Raw genomic sequence first — 21,519 nt, 5'->3', positions numbered from 1 at the left:
CCTTCATGAGAATACCATTGTATCCAGGCTTTTCTGTAAGTCACACACACCTTCCTGAATTTGGATGTATTTTGATACACCTTCACTGTCGCTGGAACAAAATCCAAGAACTTCCTATCTAACATCACTGAGAGCACCATCATCAGCAAAACTGCAACGGTTCAGGTCAACTAGAGGTTGCCAACAAAATGGCTTTTCTAGCTTCACTCACATTCCAGAGAACAAATAACAACTTGCATTTATACAGCTCCTTTAACATTGAAAAATGTCCTAAGGCACTTAACAGGAGTACTATCAAACAAAATTCAACACCAAAGAAATAACTGGACAGATGAACAAAAGCTAGAAGTAAACGAGAGACTTTAAGACTTTGAAAGTTACTGTTAAAGGATGCACATGCTGACGAATGTGCTCGCTGCTATTCTAACTTACATGCTCAACCAATTTTGTTTAACTAAAGTTAATCACTTAAAAAAGTGAAGGCTCGCATGGCATTTATTACCAGAACAGGGGTAAAGGATGCTACAAGTGACCTTTATTTGAAAGAAAATTTAAAAAATAAACTCCTGAAGAAGCTCACATTGCAGTAGAAATAATCATCATGCTTGAAAAACCCCCAGCACTGCACTACAACAACAAACGTAGAACTTTCAGCACAGAATCAGGTTATTTCGCCCAACAGGTTTTTTTCAGATATTTATGTTCCTACTACACAAGTTTCCTACTACACCTTCATCTAACCCAACAGCATATTCTTTGAAACTTGCTGCTTTTCAATATAATTTGCTTGTTCTCCTTTGGCTAATATCTATATTTTAATAAGTTTGTTATGGTTAGTGTTTAGCAGCACTGCACCTCAAAAAAGGACAGGAAAAATGGCAAATTGGCCAACTTTTAGGAGAAGCTGAGCCAAACAAAAAACAAACCTGGTATTTTGCGAACTGACAACCAGGTCATACAAGTGGATAAAAATTTAAAATTTCCGACAAATTAAGAAGCAACAATCAAGCTTTCTTGTGGGATAGTCTCAGTTTGCAAGAGCTCCTGCAGTGCCTGCAAAAACTTATATAACATTTCAAATATGATTTAAGTATCTTTTGAGTTGACTTTAGATTACGGTTTTGCAGAGTCACGGATCAATCAGAGAATCTTTTTCCCCCACTTACTGTCCACAACAACAGCAACTTATATTTATATAGCACTTTTAATGTAATACAACATACCAAAGTGCCTTACAGGATAAAACAAAGTATGACGCCAAACCACATCGGGATATATATATTAGGTCAGATGACCATCGGCTTGGTCAAAGAGATAGGCTTTAAGAAGTGTCTTAAAGGAGGACCATAAGACGTAGGAGAAGGAGGCCATTCAGCCCATTGAGGAGATGAAGAGAGTTGGAGAGGTTTAGAGTCATAGAGGTCCACAGCACAGAAAAAGGCCCTTCAGCCCATCAAGTCTGTGCTGGTCAAACAAGTACCTAACTATTCTAATCCCATTTTCCAGCACTTGGCCCATAGCCTTGTATGCCATGGCATCGCAAGTGCACATCCAAATACTTCTTAAATGTTTTGAGGGTATCTGCCTCTACCACCCTTTCAGGCAGTGAGTTCCAGATTCCCACCACCCTCTGGGTGAAAACATTCTTCCTCACATCCCCTCTAAACCTCCTGCCCCTTATCTTAAATCTATGCCCCCTGGTTATTGATCCCTCCACCAAGGGGAAAAGATCCTTCCTGTCTACCCTATCTATGCCCCTCATAATTTTATACACCTCAATCATGTCCCCCCTCAATCTCCTCTGCTCCAGGGAAAATAACCCCTGTCTATCCAATCTCTCCTCATAACAAACTCTCCAGCCCAGGCAACATCCTGGTAAATCTCCTCTGCACTCTCTCTAGTGCAATCACATCCTTCCTATAATGCGGATTCCAGAACTGCACGCAACACTCTGCTGTAGCCTAAACAGCATTTTATACAGTTCCAGCATAACCTCCCTGCTCTTATATTCTATACCTTGGCTATTAAAGGCAAGTATCCCGTACGCCTTCTTAATCGCTACCTTAAGGGACCAGTGGGCATGCACATCAAGGTCCCTCTGATCCTTGGTACTTCCCAAGGTCCTACCATTCATCGTGTATTCCCGTGCCTTGTTTGTCCTGCCCAAGTGCGTCACCTCACACTTCTCCAGATTAAATTTCATTTGCCACTGATCAGCCCATCTGACCAGCCTGTCTATACCCTCCTGTCATCTAAGGCTATCCTCCTCACTATTTACCACCCTGCCAATTTTCGTGTCATCTGCAAACTTACTGATCAACTCTCCTACATTCAAGTCTAAATTGTTGATATATACCACAAACAGCAAGGGACTCAACATCGATCCTTGTGGAACCCCACCGGACACAGGCATCAATCATAAAAACACCCCTCGACCATCACCCTCTGCTTCCTGCCACTCAGCCAATTCTGGATCCAATTTGCCAAATTGCATTGGGTTCCATGGGCTCTTACCTTAGTTATCAGTCTCCCATGCGGGACCTGATCAAAAGCCTTGCTGAAGTCCAAGTTGACTACATCAAATGCATTGCCCTCATCTACACACCTGGTCACCTCTTTGAAAAATTCAATCAAATTGGTCAGACGTGACCTCCCCTTAACAAAACCATGCTGACAGTCCTTGATTAATCCCTGCCTCTCCAAGCGTAGATTAATTCTGTCCCTCAGAATTGCTTTCAATAGTTTCCCCACCACTGAGGTTAGGCTGACTGGTCTGTGGTTCCCTGGTTTATCCCTTCCTCACTTCTTGAGTAATGGTACCACACTGGCTGTCCTCCAGTCCTCTGGCACCTCTCCTGTGGCCAGAGAGGTTTTGAAAATTATTGCCAGTGTCCCTGCTATCTCCTCCCTTGCCTCAGTCAACAGCCTGGGATATATTTCATCCAGGCCTGGAGATTTATCTATTTTTAAGCCTGCCAGACCACTTAGAACCTCCTCCCTTTCTATGCTAATTTCTTCAATTACGTTACAGTCTTTCTGCCTGATTTCCACACCCACGTCGCCCCTCTCACTTATGAGCACCGACACACAGTATTCATTTCGAACCCTATCTACGTCTTCTGGCTCCACACACAAATTACCACTGTGGTCCTTAATGGGCCCTACTCTTTCCCTAGTTATCCTCTTACTCTTAATGTAAAATAACTTTGGATTTTCCTTTATTTTACCTGCCAATGTTTTCTCATGCTCCCTTTTTGCTCTCCTAATTTCGTATTTAAGTTGCCCCCAACACATTCTATACTCCTGTTGAAGAGTCATACGGACTCGAAGCGTTAACTGTGTTCCTCTCCGCAGATGCTGTCAGATCTGCTGAGTTTTTCCAGGTATTTTTATTTTTGTTTTTGCTTTGGATTTCCAGCATCCGCAGTTTTTTGCTTTTATCATTCTATACTACTCTTGGGCTTCTGCTGTTTTGATCCCTCAGTATCTGCCATAAGCCTCCCTTTTTCTCTTCATCCAATCCTGTATATTCCTCGACATCCAGGATTCCCTAGATTTGCTGGTCCCACCCTTTGTCTTTACTGGAATATGTTGGCCCTGTACTCTCCCTATTTCCTTCTTGAATGTGTCCCACTGCTCTGACGCAGATTTACCCAAAAGCAGCTGCTCCCAGTCCAGTCTGGCCAAATCATATCTGAGCTTATTAAAATCGGCCTTCCCCCAATTTCAAACTCTTGATTTCTGGCCCATCCATGTCCTTTTCCATAATAACCTTGAATCTAACGGAGTTATGATCACTATCTGCAAAATGCTCCCCCACTGATACCTCTACCACTTGCCTGGCTTCATTGCCTAAAATTAAGTCCAGAGCTGCCCCCCCTCTTGTAGGGCCTTCTATATACTGGCTTAAAAAGCTCTCCTGGATGCCTTTTAATAATTCTGCTCCTACTAAACCTATCACACTATGACTAACCCAGTTAATGTTGGGGAAGTAGAAATCTTCCACTATTACTACCCTATTATTTTTACACTTCTCTGTATTATGTATACATATCTGCTCTTCTATTTCTCCCTGACTGTTTGGGGGCCTGTAGTACACTCCCAGCAATGTGATTGCTCCTTTTTTGTTTTTAAGCTCTACCCATATGGCTTCATTTGAGGAGCCTACTAAGATGTCATCCCTCCTTACTGCAGTAATTGATTCCTTGATCAATATTGTGATACTCCATCCTCTTTTACCTCCTTCCCTGTCTCATGTGAAGATCCTATACTCTGGAATAAAGCTGCCAATCCTGCCCCTCTCTCAACTATGTCTCTGTGACAACAATGACATCATACTTCCATGTGTTAGTTTGTGCCTTCAACTCATCTGCCTTATTTGTCAGACTCCTTGCATTAAAATAAATACCATCCAACCTTGCCTTAACTGGCCTATAATTTCTATGCCTTCCAGACTCACTTGCTCTCTCTTCTAATTTTAGCTGTGTATCTCTCCCTGCTGAACCTCCTCTCAGGATCCCATCCCCCTGCCAAGTTAGTTTAAACCCTCCCCAACAGCAAGAGCAAACCTAGCAAACTAGTTTAGGGCTGGAATTCCAGAGCTTGGGCCTAGGCATCTGAAGACAAGACCAGCACAAACTACAGTTATTTTTTCATTCCAGGAGGGGTTGTGAAATGACACTGACATGTAACGCTGACATTTATTTTGCTGCCTAGGCTGATTTTAAGTAGAAAACGGAAGATATGGTCAGTAGGAATGCTCATGGGATGGGACCTTTTACGTTGACCCGAGAGGACGGATGTGGCCTCAGTCTGATGTTTTGTCCGAAAGACAGCACATCCAACAGTACAACAGTCCCTCACTAGAGCATTGGGAGTGTCAGCCCAGATTTTGTGCTCATGTTTCTGGAGCGGAGCTTGAGTTATGACTCACATAAGACACTATCCACTGAGTCACCACTGACACCTATATGTATGGAACACCAATCTAGTGTGAATACCTCAAGGGACGCTTCAGGTATAATTGATGAACAACCAGTAAAAGCAGCAGCATAAAACTAAGTGACAGGGCAAGATGTCCTAAATCAATTTCTAATGGTTAGGATATTGGTTTTGCAGTTAAAAAAATTATGGCTTAATAGAGTTATTTGTGGAAAAATAACAAAATTTCCTATATATGGCTTTTATTATATCATTCACATGCTAACTGCATTGATTTCTGGTTCACCAACTAGATCTAAAATTACCCCCCCCCCCACAAGATTATCTTCACTAAAATTTTAATATAAATCAAAAGATGTTAATGGTCTTTCTGGCAAGGATAATTGCTCCTGGTCTCCCAGTGACTTCGACTGGAAGTGTGAGCATGCTTGGCAGGCAGTTAACTGAAGCTAGGATGAGGTTTGTCCAGTCAGTCAAGACAAACAAACATATGACCACTTGGGAAAAGTGCAGGATGACCTTGAAGTGAATCCCAGTGAGCAGTGGAGGCCTTGAGAAGAGATGGGAAGGGCTGAAAATCAACAGAGAAAATCTAAAAAGAGAAAAATAAGCATTTAAAATAAGATTCATAATTCTGGAAGCAATATTCGTTAAAAATCTCAACATTGAGAGTGAAAGACTGCAATTTACACAGCCCATATGCATGTTTCATTAGCTAAACAAAAAAAAATTCTTGCCCTACTTCTAAAATGGTAATTGCTTCCCCTTTCATTCAAATGTACGCACACTTCCTAAGAGACCGAGTGGGCAACCTGCTTCCAGCACTCTGCCAGTTGCCAACTGTGCTGTATAAACTGTGCATGAGCAGCTTAGGTACTTTTCCTTTTTAGGATTGGGCTGGTGAAGGAAAAAAAGGTTTCTATTTTGTTCAATTTCTATACAAGTTTACTCAGCAGAGCAATTCTCAAGAACAATTAAAGACGAGTACTAAATGCTGGCTGTGCCAGGGGCACCCACATCCCATGAGTGAATTAATGTGGGAAAAAAAGGTTAAGGATTATATTAAGAAACAAACAGTTAAAAGGAATGGCAAAACATTTATATTGTGTTCAGCCTTCCTACACTAATGTTGTGCAGCATTGCAGGCCAAGAGGTGCCTGTGAGCTCCTTTGAAACCGCTGCCAGTGCTTAACTGTAATTAAGTACAGAGTTGCCCTGGGCTGAATCACTTGGCACATTTCCCTTCATTCCTGTGTGGAAGGCCTTTCTGTAGCACCTCTCTTGACAAGGCTTGGCTAACACCAAGAACTTGCCTTGGGTGCAGTTACATAAAACACTTTTTAGACTTGAACTTTAGTGATAAATTGCAGCGGCAACAAAAATAAAAGTAGACGACCAACTTGGCAATTACTGCTCAACAGCATATTATGTTATGCTTTTTTTTATTGTACATTTAAACTCTCTAAATGAAACTAATATGATGCTGCGAATTTCTGCTCCCATCCTTGATTGCACATTCTGACATTATGATCAAACTAAAAAGAGCTCCAATACAAAAGCAAAATACTGTGGATGCTGGAAATATGAAATAAAACCAAAAAGTGCTGTAAGGACTCACAGGCAGCATCAGTGGAGAGAAACAGCGTTAATGTTTCAGGTGGAGATGACCTTTTACCAGGATATGCTATGATGAGAGGTCACCTCGACCTGAAACATTAACTCTTTCTCTCCACCAATGCTGTCTGACCTGCTGGGCTTTTCCTGCATTTTTTTTGTTTTTATTACAAAGAACTCTAGTCAAGAGCGCTGTGCCCAATTCTGGTTACTGAGGCATTAGGAAGATATTGCAGCACAGGGAGCAGTATGGAGGAGGCCTTCAAGGTTTACTCCCAAGGTTTGAGTTATGAGGGAGAAACTTGAGTTCAACCTTGAAATGAGATGATCTTATAAGCAAGGTATAAGATGGTAAATGACGTGGATAAATTAAATTGATTTTGTGATGTTCAAAGAAAGACAGTAGGGCAAGGGATACATGTCCAAAGTTGTAAAAGGCAAATTTAGAATTGCTCCAGGAAATTTCCAGATAAAATCATACGAACATACAAATTAGGAACAGGAGTTGACCACTCTGCCCCTCGAGTCTGCTCTACCATTCAATAAAATCACGGCTGATCTGAATGTAACCTCAAGCCCACATTCCTGCCTAGCCCCCCCATAACCTTTCACCCCCTTGTTAGTCAAGAATCTATCTAACTCTGCTTTAAAAATATTCAAAGACTCTGCTTCCACCACCTTTTGAGGAAGCGAGTTCCAAAAACACTCACCCTCCAAGAGTAAAAAATTTCTCCTCATCCTGGTCTTAAATGAGCAACCCCTTATTTTTAAACAGTGACAGTAAATCATGAAGGCAAGAAATTTGGAAATGGTGGGGGCGAGGGGGACAGATGGATATTGTATCTTTCTGTATGAATTAAATAGATGGGCAGAATGACCTTCCTCATCTGTAATTATCATATGATCTTGTGAATTATCTATCAGAGCTATGATAACTAGCAAAAGCCTTTTTAAAAAGAGGTTACTATAATTCTATCAGCTTCCCAATCAGCTAGGACCTATGTATTGAAAAGACTTATTTTGACAGTTATCTCTTATCAGCTATTCAGACAACAGGATGGCCTTCAGATTTCACAGGTACTAGCCTGCAGATAGGTTTGAACATAATGCCCCCAGGATGTCATTAACTTAGCTTTTCACTGGTAGTTTTGCTAACCAACAACATCACTGTGAAATATTGTTGTTTAAGACCATAAAAAGTGCCAAGAGAATGACACCTGGATACATTACTGTACCATTCACTGCTGTATGCTACTTGGGAATAAGGAATACAACCTCACACTCTTCAGAAAGTAATTTAAAGATACAATGTTAAAATAGGCACTGAATGAGGAATTCAGAGGTACAGCACACTTGCAAATCCAAGTGCTGCATGAAAGCATGCTGGAAATGGGAGATATGGTTCTGCACAAGGTGAGCCATATAAAGTGACAAGATTCAGAGGAAAACAGACAAATGATGACTTCCACAGGTGGCTCACAAGTAATGTGTTAGCTTTCTCTGTTCACCCAGCAATGCCCCAATGGAACTAGTGGAGTGTCACAGGGATCAGTGCTGGGGCCACAATTATTTACAATATATATTAATGACTTAGATAAGGGAAATGAATGTACAATCACCAAGTTTGTGGATGACACAAAAATAGGTGGGAAGGTAAGTGGTGAGAATGACACAAACAGTCTACAGAGAGATATAGACAGGTTAATTGAGTGGGGAAAAACTCGGCAGGTGGAATATAATGTGGGAAAATGTGAGATTATGTACTTTGGCAGGAAGAGTAGAAGAGCTGAAGATTATTTAAATGGAGAAAGACTGCAGAAAGCTGCAGCACAGAGGGAATTGGGAGTCCTCGTGCATGAATCCCAAAAAGCTAACATACAAGTTCAATAGGTAATAGGGAAGGCAAATGGAATGTTGGCCTTTATTTCAAAGGGAATGGAGTATAAAAATAGCTAAGTCTTGCTAAAGCTATACAAGGTACAAATTAGACCACACCTAGAATACTGACCAGTTTTGGTCCCCTGGTCTAAGGAAATATGTACTGGCATTGGAGGCAGTCCAGAGAAGGTTCACTAGGTTGACCCCAGGTATGGAGGGATTTTCTTATGAGGAGAGGCTGAGTAGTTTGGGCCTGTACTCATTGGAGTATAGAAGAATGAGAGGCGGCCTTATTGAAACATAAGATTCTTAGGGGACTTGACAGGGTATATGCTGAGAGGTTGTTTTCCCTTGTGGGTCAGTCTAGGATCAGAGGGCATAATCTCAGAGTAAGGGGTCATCCAGTTAAGACAGATGTGGAGGAATTTCTTCTCTCAGAGGGTAGTCAATCTGTGGAATTCTTTACCACAGAGAGCTGTAGAGGCTGGGTCATTAAGTATATTCAAGGCTGAGATAGACAGATTTTTAATCATAAGGGAATCAAAGGTTTTGGGGAAAAAGGCAGGAAGGGGGAGTTGAGGATTATCAGATCAGCCATGATCTCATTGAACGGCAGGGCAGACTCGATGGGCTGAATGGCCTACTTCTGCTCCTACATCTTATATGTAAACAGAGATTAATACCATATGTCTCACTCTACTGGGGTCACTAGCTTGAATTTTAAAAATCTGGCGGTTTGGAAAGTTCTGTTCATAGTGCATGGAAAAACTCAAAACTCTACAAAATTAATTTTATGTAATTAAATTCACAAAACGACACTTGCAGAGTGTCTTTTTATGAATTTAATTACACACATACAAAAAAGGAGTTTATCATTTAGCAATGGGGCTGTCATGTCAGTGTTTTGTATTTAATTGTAGTCTTTAAGGACACTGAAGAACAAAAGGAATTTGGGAATGCCTGGATTAGAGTGTCTGGCCTTGTTATTCAGAAACTAAGTTCAGTAATTTTTTTCTGTGAATTGACCATGAACAAGTAACAGAGTGAAATAATTCCAACCATGAAACTGGTGCGCTCACTGCATTCAGGACCATTAGAGGATGGGTATCTGGAATTTGGCGAGGACTCAAAATTTGAGTGAACTGAACCAGAACTTGGGCTTTTCACTTCAACTTCAATTCTAAAAAGGACAAAAGCACAGATGATCAGAAACACAAAAAGTACAGCTTTTGGCTTTCCATAGACTGAAGATCTGAACATTCATTGCGAACAAGCACAGGCCTACTATTGTTCAGATGTGTCCTAATCTTTATTGTAACAAAGAAACAGCATACTGGGCAAATGAATACTATTCCTTAGGTATCGGCCCTGCACAGAAGAAAAGTGGATGGAGCACGAGATTGAACAAAATAAATGAATAACTGAAGCAACTGCAAGGCATTAATCTAAATAAGAGGTTCAGATGTTGTTAGAAGCAAAGCTCGTGTTGTTTGGAACTGTGATGTGAATTTCCAAATTACATTAAAGCCGTGAAACTATTGTTTGGCATTATTGCTTTTAAGAATATAGATGGCCTTGTCTGGATGTGGGACAGAAATTTATGCGGTGCCAGTTTTTAGTGCTCACGCCTGCATGAAGGCCAACTGCCAGTGCATTCCAGGCCCTTCACAAGTGAGAGTGTTCACTCAAGCATGTTTATGACTCTGACATCTGATTTAACTTGTAATTCTCTGTCCAACATATACAGAAAGCTTTTAAAGCGCCAGTATCTTCATGAAAAAATATTCTGCAAATCTTTTATTGTCTGGGAATGGAGAAGAGCCATTGAGTAGTGTACATTTCTCCTTATAATGATGCACCCAAGTGAGAGTGCTGATGATTTATGTCATTTCCCCACTTTATACTTGCACTAAGTTTTTTGAGCCTTATATCCTATTCAGGGGTTTCCCCAAGTTTCTGTCATCATGGGCCACATAGGTACTTGCCATGAATTCTCTATCCCATGTATATAGGTTAAAGTCACTGTTCTTGTTTATTTCAACTGATTAATGCCAACAAAGTTTGGTGTTTTGATATATGATTTATCCATGAGACATAGAAATAGAAATCACAGAAAAAAATTATGGTTCAGAAGGAGGCCATTTGACCTCTTATGTCTGTGCCAGCTGAAAAAGAGCTATATAGCTTAATCGCAGCTTCCAGCTCTTGTTCTGTAGCCCTGTAGGTTACATCACCTCAAGTGCTTATCCAAACCTTTTCCAAATGTGATGCTGCTTTCTGCCACTACCATCTTTCAAGCTGTGAGTTCCAGACGCAAACCACACTCCAGCTGAAAACATTACTCAACTCCCCTCTAATCCTTTTACCAATTACTTTAAGTCCATGCCCCTTGGTTACCTATCAGAAATACGTCCTTCCGATTCCTCATAACTTTATTCACCTCAATTAAATCTCCCCTCAGCCTCCTCTGTTCCGAAAAAAACTACAGTTGCAGGCCAAATGGCCTTCTCCTGCTCCTAATTCGTATGTTCGTACTCAATTTGCAGGGCTATGGAGAAAGAACAGGAAAGCAAGACTTTTGGATAACTTTTTCAGAGTCAACATAATCACAATGGGCCTAACAGCCTCCTTTTGTGCCTAACGGTTATATCTGAGTGCAAATAGGACCGAGTTGGCAGAGTAGTCCGAGTTTGAAGAGTTGGACCATTGGGGCTGAGGGGCTACAATGTGCTGCATTAGGGTCATTTGAGAAAAAATGTGTCAAGCGCTTTTAACATGATTCAAAATTTACTCAATAAGGAAAATTAAAGGAATCTAAACCTGTCTTGTGAATCATAACCTGCAACAATGCAGCAAAACTGAAAGGAACAAATCTGTTCCACGTCACAATTCTCCAGATCCGACAAATGGTCAATCATGATTCGACACTCCCATGAATGTAAACCTTAATCCACAAGTCCCTCAGGTTATCTTTATAATTTATAGTGGCAGGATAAGCTGTTGATGAGGGGGCTTCACTTCACAATTAGGTGACCCAATTTGTGTAAAAACGGCTGCTCTTGTGACCTTCTTCAACGTTGCATAATTTGAATTTAAAAGTGAATCATTCTTTCCTGATGATTTCAATGAGAATTGCCTGCAGAGCTGTGCTCTGGCTAAAAGAGAAATATTGCACTGCTAGGTTATGAAAGGGATAGAGTCCAGCCAGAGGCAAGCCATGACCTCTAAGATACAAGGGCAAAAACAGTCTGTTTCAAGCACAGTAGAAGCACATAATGTGGAAACCATGAGTGTATTGCATATATAAGCTCTTAGTGATCCAAGGCATCAAAAATCACATTAGCAGCATCTTATGAACACACCACGATCAGTCTTTAGAGAGTGAGATAAAAGCATTCTCAATTTATACAGACATTGTGTTTTCAAAAGCTTAAATAAACTATAGCAGCTTTTATTTTATTTGTTTGGAACCCAGAGACAGCTCACTCCTATCACTGAATATCCAATGGTCACAATCCTGCAGTCACATTGGGAGGTTGCCCAATTGATGCCCTCCAGTGCTCACTCTACCAGAGCATCTGTCGCTCTTCTGAACATGTTGTATTCAGATATATTTCATCACTAATCCTGCCTCAGCTGAAACTGTACTTTTATTTCATCTATTAAATCATGATTTTTTTTGTATTGAAATGGTAATCTGATACTTTTACAACAGAAAATAAAACCACATAACTATTTCATTGGTTTGTGTCTGGCTTTAAAAAGATTCTCCAGCTCAGCCACAACCAGCCGATTTTATAGCCTCAGCCCAGTTTTAGCTCAAACCTTTGTAGAGGAATGTTGAAAATTACAACAGCAGTCATATTGGACTATCAAATAGGGCATGATTGCATCATCTGGGAAATATTAAGGAATACAGATCTCGGATATGTGCAATGTTCATTGATCTCGGCTGAGGTAGCAGAAAGAGCACTGCAATTGATTTTACTTGGCAACACAGGAGAGGAGACATGAGCAAGTGGTTTTGGTCTTTGTTCCCGATCATTGCCCCCAATGACTCATGGTGGAAAGTGGGTATGTGAGAAAATCCAATGAGGATAGGATGAGGCTTGGCTGGAATATTTCCTCTCCCCCTACCTTACTTGAATAGCCTGTTTGGTTTCCACAAAGCACGGTATTTAGGTGGGTGACTGCATAACATAAATATGAATGAGGAAAGCAATTGGCATGTTTCAGATCAAACATCTAAAAAACTCTATTGGGTGAGAAATACTGAGAAGTCTTGGCAAAGAAATCAGAGGTGAGATCAGGAGAATTTCTTTTTTGACACACCAAGTTGTCATTATATGGAATGCACTGCCCAAAGGGAGGTGGAAACATGACTCATGAGTAGCTTTCAAAAGGGAACTGGATAAATACTTGAAGGGGAAAAAAACTGAGGGCTATAGAGAAGGAGTGGGGAATGCGGCTAATTTAATAGCTCAAAAGAGGTGGCACAGATACGATGGGCCAGAAGGCTTCCTTCTGTGCTGTAAGAATCTATAATATGTACACACATACACCGGTTAACTAGAAACACAGCACAGCTCACCCCAGGTAGTGTAATGCACACAGTCACGCTTCCATACTTTTCAATAGCAGGAAGATACACCACTGATTCAACGTTTCTAGTAAGCCATATGCGCGCATGGCTGTGCAACTGGAAAGAACTGTGCAAGCCACATAAATTGTCCCTTTGAAGATGCCACACGTATGCAACCACACAAAAAAATTTCAAGGTACTGCTCATTCAAATGAACAGGCTGTGCACAACAAAAACATTTAAAGGGACACTGGTCACCAGCTCTGTTACATAGCCGAATTGGAAATCTATTATTTTAACTTCTTTCCCCCTTATTATTCCTTTGTCTGTAAAAATGGATAACATGGAAAATTTATTTAAACTTTTAAGATGGTAAATTTTGGCCTCAAACTAGAGTACTGTTACTTATTCATTTTATTGAGTTGTGATTCATGCTCTACACTATCATGCCATCTAGCCAGCTGCTTGAATATTTCTCAAATAAAATATCTACATTTTGCAAGAAATGCTGGTCTTTGCAGAGGCACCCACATTCCATGAATGAGTTTTTAAAAATTAAAATACTTCACCAGGTACTGCTTCTCTTGGAGGCTCATCTCACTCAAGTTCAATCAGAAGCTATCAACGGTGACTTGGTGATATTTTAGATTCCCTGAAATCATTGCACTGCTTCATTAGTGTTTAATACATTACGAAATCTATGCCCCTTTTCACCATCTCCTACAAATCCAGATCACTTTTGAATAAAGCAAATCACTGATAAACACAAACCGATTTATTTTAACAAAATTTTTTTCTAGCTAAATTCATTTACACCTACGATAATCTTGGCTTTGTGCTCAGAAGAAGAAAAGGTCACAATTCAGATTTAGCTCCAACTGAGACAATAAAGCCATTTAAAGAACACATCATCATACACCATTTTGTTGTCATGACATTTAATTTACTGATTTATGTTCATCGCTGTGCCTTGTATCTATTACATAAAGTACAGCAACATTTTATCTCAATGATACTGTACGTATAATGCCATTAGGAAGGGCACTCTTGATACACTAATTGAATACCTCAAAGCTTAATGAACAGTCAAGCAACTTCTTCCATTGGGGCATGTGAATTGTCAAGTTTCATTCATCACATGACTTTGAAATGAATAGAAACTGCATTGTAGCTTCACCAGCAGCTTGAGAGAGAACATTTTGGCAAGGCTCCTGAGACAGCACCATCCAAACCTGCAACATCTATACCCTAGGTGGTCAGGACAGCAGATGCATGGGAACACTACTACCTGCAAGTTGCCCTCTGAGTCACTCACCATCCTGACTTGGAACTAAATCACTGTTCCTTCACTGTCGCTGGATCAAAATCCTGGAACTCCCTTCCCAACAGTACTCTGGGTGTACCTACACCACATGGACTGTGGCAGTTCAAGAAGGCAGCTCACCACCACCTTCTCAAGGGTAATTAGGGATGGTCAACAAATGCTGGCCTCATCAGCGACAGTCACATCCCATGAATGAATAAAAAGAAATACTAGTATTGTGATATAAAGTTGGATAAAACATCAAATCCTTAGTACATGCAAAGTTAAAGGATGACAGGAACAGGGGAATCATCATCAGCCTCAATACTGTCAATTTAGGGAGAAGAAGAAAAAGATATCAGCCTGGGTTCCTGCTCATCATTGTCCAGTGCCATCTGGTGGAAAGTGGTATGTGTGGAGCAGGTTCCCTCTCCCAAATGCCTGGCTGAAGAGTCTGTCTAGGTTTAAGATGAAGAATGTCAGTTGGAAGAGATCACAAGTACAGATGAGAAAGGCCATTCAGCATATCTTGGGTAAACCATCTAGAAAATTCATGTCACCCCACCATTGCACTGAACCGTTTCAAGGAATATGCCTCCGTTTGCACTATCTAGAACTATTGGAATATTATGCCTCAAAATTACTCTTAACACAGTGGACAAAGGAACTACATCAATTGTACACCAAGTATTTGTTCACAATGTAATTTCATGGCCTTTGTATGAAGAGGAATTTGACATTCCCCAATTTGAAACTGCACCATTCTTCCAATGGTGATATCAGGGAACAGTCTCTTAAATCTCCAAATTGTAGCATATAAAAAAAGAAAATGGACAAAACCTTTCTAATGACGAGTCTTTTTAATACAGCAGTGAAATGCACAATTGTTGCTTGAACTGATGGCTTGACTGCTTTCAAAATTGTTTCAGCAAACTGGGTGGCTGCATTTACACTCCAATAGTAGCATCAGTGCAAAGAAGCATCCCTTTGCACCAACGTTGACATTGTGTGGTATAAATCTCTTGAGATACAGACTTTCGGGCTGTAACCACAGATGTTACCATTGTAATGTCAATGTACCCAATGGCTAAAGTTCAATCAACCTGAAATGATGAACTTTGTGGTAAAGAGGATTTTAGCTGACAGAAAATTATCTGGAAAGCAATTACAAATTGTCCCTTTAACCATGAAAAAGATCAACACCAGTAAAACAGTCAATTTTATCTTCCTTCGTAAATTATAGCAACAAGTTTTCTTGAAAAACTATTTTAAAAAAACTGACAGCATCAAAAATGAAGGCATGTAATCAGAAACTACAGTTAATATTTATAACAGTTGACCTAAACTAAAGACCAGTACAAAAACTAAAAGTTACAGTAATGATGGCTATTGTTTATTTATGGTTCTGTTTCTCTCCCTGCAATCCCTGTCATGGAAAGCGTGTGTTATAGGAACAGGCAGGTGAAGTTTATTCTGAAAATAATGAAGCATCCCTAAACTAATTCCTATTGCTAATTGAAAAAGCTGTTTTTTTTTTTAAATCCCCACATGTTTGAGTTTATTTTCAGCAGGAAAAATGGGAGAAAATCAGTGGAGAGAAAATGGTGGAACTTCCCAGAGAGCAGGTGGTGCTTTTGGATGTGAGAGGGCGGATGTTTCATGTCAGAGGAGGCCTGCCTCTTAGCGATTTCTCCAGAGGTGATTCAGAAAATGTTGGCTACCCACCTGGCAGCGATTCATAGCTATGCCATAGACATTGGAGACCTTGAAATATACAGTTCACCAGCGTAGTGATGTTGCATCAGTAGGAATAAATTCAAAGCTCCAGAAATACATACCTTTGAAATGAGCTGCAGCTTTATTCAAAACTTAGTATTCCTGCACATGCCTGGATATGTGTACATGGCACTGTGAGTGCATGCACACACGAGAACCACAAAGTTTTGGAAGAAATTGAAGTTCTATTGTCTGTGGCATATACAACTCAACTATTCTGAAGTGGGGAGTGATATTAATAAATGGATCACTGTTCATCGGTTACATTCTGGCTCTACCACAACAATACAATGCTTTTATATAGTACCTTGAAAGTGGAAGGAATCCCAAGATACATTACAGAAGACAAATGGAATGGACATTGACCCATTAAGAGACTGAAGGCTTGGCTGGAAAGATGGGTATTGAGGAGTATTTTAAAGATAGAAAGGGAATTCGAGATGCAAAGGGTGTCCCAAAAGTTGGGCTGAGATGGCTAGTTGACTCTCTAATATCGGAATGCACAGAATTGCTGTTGCATTTGCTTAATCTCCCCAATTTCAACCTCATTTGTTTGTGAAGTACAACAGACTATTTCAGAGAGAAGTGATAAATCATGATAATAAATAATTCTTGCTTTCTTCTTTTCAAGTGTTCTCATGACAGCAACATAAAGCTTTTACATTTCAAGACAAAGTGGATTGCAATCATTGTAGACACTAACATTTCAGTAAAACAGAATGACGACTGTCAAATCTTTCCAATATGTTCATTTAAATTGTGGAAAAAAGCAGCAGTACAATTATGTATGTTACCATTCCCAACTACAGCTGTGTTTGAAGAAAGAATTTTGAGCTAAATCACAGTGGAGTGCATTACTGGTGGTGGTTGCACTAACAGCGATTTGAAGTGACGATTAAAAGCAGCACACAAGCACACTGCATGGTTTAAGAGGAACTTCGGTTCATGTGCAATTTTTCCCCTTAGCATTTCATGCCCCAATCTATATTCCAAATAAAATATGTTAAACCCCTTTCCAACTAAAATTTTCTTCAATGCTATTTTTGTCATGCTGGGAAGACCAAGAGAGGAGGGATAACTATGTCCCCGAGGTCTTTGCTCTGGATCAGGAGATCATTGAGGTAGATCTGCGTAGTATGGAAACACGGAAGAAGATGGACTTTGGCAGCTGGTCCAATCTGCAGGTCACATGGCTTTCAGTGGGAATGGTTTCCAGGACCCCAAGAATTTAAAAAATGGTTGGTACCAAATTACCAAACTTTGCCAGCCTGCTTTTCCGACCTGCCTAAATTTACTTGTTTATTTTTCCTGACCTCTGCAGGAGTCCTCCAGTTTTCCTCTTGGATATAGGTGGCGCTGTATTGCCACAGGTAAGTTATCTTAATTTCTTCAAACTAGGTGGCACTGTGCTTCGCTTCATGTCATCCTCTGAGGCACGCTCCACTTCAGATCTTGGAGTTCCAGTGTCAGATTCAACAGACAGTGGGAGCCAACTTTAAGGTCACAAGTGCCCTAAAAACACTAAACTTAAAAGCCAGTTCTCACTCTGCTTGAATCCAGTTTTTCAGGCTGCAAAAGATGGGTCCCATTTTTATGGGGGAAAACTCAGGTTGTGCTGCCCATTCTCGACCACAGGGTTGCTGTACCTTCCCCTCACCACCCCCACCCCACCTCGATTCAGGACCCCAACCCTGACCTCTTGATACTCTGCTTCAATTTGCAAGTTAGAAAACCTCCTGACCCATGACCTTGAACTGCTAAGTGATGGTAGCTGCTGTGAGTGGGACAAATGTAAATTATGAAAGCACTATAAAACTATTAATAATTAAAACATTTTAACTCTACAAATGCATTAGTAATATGGAGCCATTCCACTCACAACTTGAATCAGCTTTCAGTAATGTGGGTCAGGTGAATAAGTTTTCCCTATAGAAAGCCCTGTATTATTTAACTCTTGTTTTCCCTGTTGAACGAAAACAGGCTTTGATAATGAGATTGCCCTAGAAGATTTTTTAATTCTTCCACAGAAAGAAGCTGAAGGTTTATCCTTCAGTCCTTTTAACTCTTGTATTCTCATCCACACCACCCTGTCCCTCCCCACACACCCCAAAACCCCATTTTTGACTACTCCCAATACGTCAGCTCCCACAAGGCGCCCATGCCCTTGTGTAACCAACCCTACTTCCTCTTATGGCTCTTGCTCCAAAAGCCTGTGCCTTTCTCCCCACTCAGCTTTACCATCTCCTTTTGCCCCACCCCAACCCCCTTGTGTCTCTCACCATCCTGAACACATGCTTTTATCTTTCTTACTCCCGCCTAACAGATCTAAATCAGAAGCCACTTCATTCCCCAATCATTCTTACCATTAAGGGATAAGCCTCTGCTTACCCCTGATCCCTCCTACTGCTCTCTCCTCGCTGAATGGTCACTTTTCTCCCCATCCCCCCCAATCCCGTGAACTTCGTCCACTCCAGGCACCTATCAAAACGCTCCATTGTCACTGTTGCATCTCATTACTCCCAACCCAACCACTAGTACCTTCCTCAGTCTCGCCACTCCAAGCTAAACTCGCCATAAGCATTCACTTAGCACCACCAATCTCTGAACCAATTACCTCTGCTAACTTCTCTGCACCTGCTTTCTTCTCCTCTCTCTTATGTTTTATATGTCCTGTTGTGACATGGCAGATGTGTGTGTCAGGCAGACAAAATCCACAAGGGAAACTTGGCCACTCTGTCACAACGGTTTTGCAATTTGTATTTATTACGAAAAGATGTGTGCACTGAATTCAGAAGTAATAAGTCCACTAAGATTTTTAGCAATTTTAAAAATGAAAATATTTATTAACAAAATAAAAACTTTCAAGCACATACACAAGACTACAATTAGTTAATACTATAACAAATCCTAAAATTCCTAATTAACCTGACTCTAAATTACACACCCCCTTTAAGGCAACAGTTTAAAATAGATTTTCAATTTGAAAAAAAAAAGCCAGTAAATTACCACAGTACCAACGTGACAGTGGAATTCCAAAAGCTTGTCTCCCAAAGTTTAGTTACTGGACATAGCAGGCTTATGCACAAATCTGTTGTGATCTGTAAGGAGGGAGTAAGAAAGATAAAGGATGCTTCCTGAAGGCTGTTTCACACTCCTGTTAGATCTTACATGGCCTTTCCTTCTCCTTGATATAGGTTTCTCTCTCTTTAGTATGTAAATTCCATTGTTCCATGTGTCTTTGGAACTTTACCTTCCCCATAATATAAAAATGTTTCAAGTTGCCAATATTGTCAGTAACCTCTGGAGAAAAATAAACACACTGCTTAGCCTTGCTTATCTGGCTGGTTGTAAACATCCTAACATCCTTTTGAAATCCAACCAACTCCTTTCCTTATCTAAAAATGCAAATTTCCTTCACACCTTACATGCCAAGGCCCCATCCATGTTTACTCATTAGCATTTTAAGTATATTTCTGCACCTAACTTCTTTTGATAATTTCAAGCTTGCAGTCTACTTGACTCCAAGGTAATTAAATCACATGGACCAAACAAACAGACCTGTAACCTACTTTGCAATAAACCAGAATAATATTATTAAAGTTATTATACTTTAACACCTTTGTCCTTATGAAAAAATGAACCATCGTAATTTTAAAAGATGGCTTCATTTTCTCAACCCATCTGACACTACTTACTATACTTATCTATAAACCCAAACTATTACATTACCAGGTGCATGCATTAACATAATAAATATGCAAATCCTTTGCATCAACAGAGGTAATTTCAGTCCAGTGTCCAGGTTTTAAATGTCCAATTTCCTTTGAGCTTTAAACTTTGACAATGCGTTTGCAATTAGATTTTCTTATCCAGCCATGTGTATAATCTGTAAATTAAATGGTTGCAGTCATAAACTCCATTGAACCGCCTTGCACTTTGGTCTCGAAATTTGTCCAGAAATTTTAAAGGATTGTGTTCTGTATAAACAATTGTTTTTGACGAACTGAAAAACTGAACTGAACTAGCCATATAAATACTGTAGCTACAAGAGCAGGTCAGAGACTAGGAATAGTGTGATGAGTAACTCACCTCCTGACTCTCCAAAGCCTGTCCACCATCTAAAAGTCAGGGGTGTGATGGAATACTCACTTGCCTGGATGAGTGCAACTCCCACAACACTCAAGAAGCTTGACACTGTCCAGGACAAAGCAGCCTGCTTGATTGGCACCACATCCATAAACATTCACTCCCTCCACCACTGGCACACAGTAGCAGCAGTGTGTACCACCTACAAGATGTGCTGCAGGAATTCACCAAGGCTCCTTTGACAGCACCTTCCAAACCCATGACTACTATCATCTAGAAGGACAAGGGCAGCAGACAGATTGGAACAAACTCCCCTCCAAGTCACTCACCATCCTGACTTGGAAATATATCACTGTTCCTTCACTGTCGCTGGGTCAAAATCCTGGAACTCCCTCTCAAACAGCACTGTGGGTGTACCTACATCACATGGACTGCAGCGGTTCAAGAAGGCAGCTCAGCAGCTCACCACCACCCTCTCAAGGGCAACTAGGGATGGGCAATAAATACTGGCCCAGCCAGCGAAGCCCACATCCCTTCAACGAATAAAAAAAAATTGCTTGCAACGTAAACCTCAAAATGCTGCAACGCTAACACCAGACACAGAGTCTCCTTTTTGATTGTTCAATTTCTTCTCTGTTGCACATTTAGCTTTCGTGAAAAATACCCTATTGGTTTCTCAAGTCCAGTTTCATCTTCTTGCAACAATACAGTGCCAATGTCTACATCACTTGCATCAACGGTCAATTTAAACTGCTTGGCATAATTACTGGTGTTGTAGTCAATGCAGTTTTTAAACTGTCAAATGCCTTCTGACACTCCTGCGTCCATTGAAACTTCTTGTTTCTTTTAATAGTTCAGTCAATGGAACAACCACACTGCTAAAATTTGGTACAAATGTCTAGTAAAACACACTCATGACCAGAAATCTCAAAAATTCTCATTTTTTTGTAGGCATGGGGAAATTCACGATGGCTTTCACTTTCACATCTCTCTGAGTCACCTTACTATGTCCAATGGTATGGCCTAGATACATAACTTGTGCTTTTGCAAGTTCACTCAGCCAAATTCACCACCAAATTAACTTCTTGCAGTCAATTAAACAGTTCTTCCAGATGTTGTAAATGCTCCTCCCATGCTAGACTGAAAACTATCAAGTCATCAGTATAAACAGCACAATTGCTTAGCCCTGCAATTACTTTGTTTGTCAGTCTTTGAAATGTTGCTGGTGCATTTTACATACCAAATGGCATAACTTTAAACGGATACAGTCCATCTGCTGTCACAAAAGCCGATATCTCATTTGCTCTCTCAACAATGGTACTTGCCAATATCCTCAGAA

General features: G+C 40.4%; 1 protein-coding gene across 2 annotated transcripts in view; it reads right to left on the bottom strand.

The window, feature by feature from the left end:
* The window catches only part of tango2 (transport and golgi organization 2 homolog (Drosophila)), a 197,121-nt gene that overhangs the window by 143,921 nt on the left and 31,681 nt on the right, over positions 1–21,519 (bottom strand). The gene's annotated exons all lie outside the window — the stretch shown is intronic.

This window comes from Cetorhinus maximus, chromosome 12, assembly GCF_964194155.1.
Source record: "Cetorhinus maximus chromosome 12, sCetMax3.hap1.1, whole genome shotgun sequence".
In the NCBI taxonomy this organism is placed as follows: domain Eukaryota; kingdom Metazoa; phylum Chordata; class Chondrichthyes; order Lamniformes; family Cetorhinidae; genus Cetorhinus; species Cetorhinus maximus.
The sequence above is the reverse complement of the archived record's forward strand: the minus strand, read 5'-3'. Positions and strand labels throughout refer to the sequence as shown.